The following is a 2661-nucleotide window of genomic DNA, read 5'->3' on the forward strand; positions in this document are numbered from 1 at the left end:
CCACTGCACTCCAGCCTGGGCGACAGAGCGAGACTCCGTCTCAAGAAAAAAACCTTCAGGATCTAGGACTAGGTCATGAGTTCTTGAGCTTGACATCAAAAGTATGATTCATAAAAGGAACAATTGATAACCTGAACTTCATCAAAATTAAAGTCTTTTGCTTTGTGCAAGATCCTGTGAAGAGGATGAAAAAAAGAACTACCGGCTGGGAGAAATACTTGCAATCCACGTATCTAGCAAAGAACTGGTTTCTAGAATGTATAATCAACTCTCAAAACTCAGTAGTAAACAAACAAAAAATGGATTAGACTATGTCTCTGTCTCTTTGGGTACTTGTCTTCATTGCAATGAATCATTTGTATACATTGTTTTATTACAGCCACAAAAGAAATCATGTATTAATAGGAAGAAAAAAGCAGGTTATTACCTGTCACTGGAACAAAATGATCACTTCTGGTAGCCACAGTAAATCATATTATGACTTTTTTCAAAATCCTCCAACCAAAGGCTGTCCCCATAAGCCTTTCAATACATATTATTAAGACATAAGATGCTTAAGAGACAAAGAGATCTTCCACCAAAGAATCAGATACCTGGATGGCAAATAAACACACAAAAATATATTCGACGTCATGAGCCATTAGGGAAATGCTGATTAAAACCACAATGAGATGTCACTATACACCCATCAGGATGCTTAAAAAAAAATAGTGACAACCCCAAATACTGATGAGGATGTGGAGAAACGGGCACTCACAAATTTCTGGTGGGAGTGTAAAATGGCACAGCCACTCTATGCAACAGTTTAGCAATTCCTTTAAAAATTAAGCATACAGGCCGGGCACAGTGGCTCACGCCTACAATCCCAGTACTTCGGGAGGCCGAGGCGGGAGGATTGCTTGAGCCCAGGAGTTTGAGACCAGCCTGAGCAACATGGCAAAAACCCTGTCTCTAATTTTACTACATTAAGAAACGTATTTACAAAAACTAATCACACAATCAATCCACATATGACTCGGCAAGTGCATTCCCGGGAATTTATCCTAGAGAAATGAAAACTTAGATTCCAACAAAACCCCACACATGAATATTTCTCGTAGCTTTATTCACAATCTCCCCTGAATGGGAAGCCATGGCTCGTGTCCTTCAGTGGGTGAGCGCACAGACTGTGGCATGGCCACACCATGGCGTACTGCCACTCAGCAGTTAAAAGGAACAGGTTCTCGACACGCACGACAGCTTGGATACAGCTTCACGGGATGATGCTGAACCAAAAAAAGTCCGTCTCAAAGCTGACATTGTGCAGGGTTCCAGTTACATAAAATTCCTGTAGAGGAGTGGTCGCCCGGGGTTAGGGAGTTGGCGAACTCTATGCCAGGGCAGCGTGGAGGAACCCTGTGGTGGAGGAGTGGTTCTGCGTCTAGCTAGTGGTGGTAGTTACGGGAAGCTACATGTGACCCAGTGGCACAGGATTCTATACACACAAGCACAGATGGGTGCCTGTAATACCCGTGAGACCTGTGGACTGTACCAACCTCAATTTCCTGGTTTGGAGAATGCACTACATTTCTATGCAGTGGGGGGAAGTGGGTGAAAGGTGTATAGGGCCTCCCAGTACCTTTTTTTTTTTTTGAAACTTCCTGTAGTTATTTCAAAATAAAAACTTTTAAATGTGGCCAATAGAAAATTTTAAATCACAGAGGTGGCTCACATTACATTTCTATTGGGCACGGCTAGCCTAAACCGGGGGTCCACAAACCGTGGCCCGAGGGCCAAATTGAGGCTGCCCTCTGCCTCTGTATGGCCCATGAACGAAGACTTTTTAAAATGAATAGACTTTTTTAGAGCGATTTGAGCTTCACAGAAAAACTGAGCAGAGTACAGCAAGTTCCCCCTCAATGCACACACTTTCCTATACTATTTTATTTTATTTTATTTTCATTTTTTTGAGACGGAGTCTTGCTCTGTCCCCCAGGCTGGAGTGCAGTGGCGCGATCTCGGCTCACTGCAAGCTCCACCTCCCGGGTTCACGCCATTCTCCTGATTCAGCCTCCTGAGTAGCTGGGACTACAGGCGCCTGCCACTGCGCCTGGCTAATTTTTTGTATTTTTAGTAGAGACAGGGTCTCACCGTGTTAGCCAGGATGGTCTCGATCTCCTGACCTGGTGATCCGCCCACCTCGGCCTCCCAAAGTGCTGGGATTACAGGCGTGAGCCACTGTGCCCGGCCACTTTCCCATACTATTAACGTCTTGCATTTGTGTGATACATTTGCTATAACCGATGAGCCAATGTTGATACATTATCAGTAATAACTGATGTTCACAGCTTCTACTAGGGTTTACTCTTGAAGTGTACAGTCTATGGGGTTTCACAGACACAGTGGCAGGCGTCCACCACTGCAGCCTCAGACAGAAAGTGTCGCCGCAGCCAGGCATGGTGGCTCATGCCTGTAATCCCAGCACTGTGGGAGGCCGAAGCGGGCGGATCACCTGAGGTGAGGAGTTCGATACCAGCCTGGCCAACATGGCGAAACCCCGTTGCTATCAAAAATACAAAAATTAGCCAGGTGTGGTGGCAGGTGCCTGTAATCCCACCTACTCAACAGGCTGAGGCAGGAGAATCGCTTGAACCCGGCAGGTAAAGGTTGCAGTGAGCTAAG

The 2661-nt window shown here is 45.5% G+C and overlaps 1 protein-coding gene across 1 annotated transcript in view; it reads right to left on the reverse strand.

Moving 5' to 3' along the window:
* TBC1D16 (TBC1 domain family, member 16) overlaps nt 1-2661 on the reverse strand; it is a 95227-nt gene that overhangs the window by 73016 nt on the left and 19550 nt on the right. The window lies entirely within an intron of this gene.

This window comes from Mandrillus leucophaeus, unplaced genomic scaffold (assembly GCF_000951045.1).
Source record: "Mandrillus leucophaeus isolate KB7577 unplaced genomic scaffold, Mleu.le_1.0 Scaffold1, whole genome shotgun sequence".
Classification (NCBI taxonomy): Eukaryota; Metazoa; Chordata; class Mammalia; order Primates; family Cercopithecidae; genus Mandrillus; species Mandrillus leucophaeus.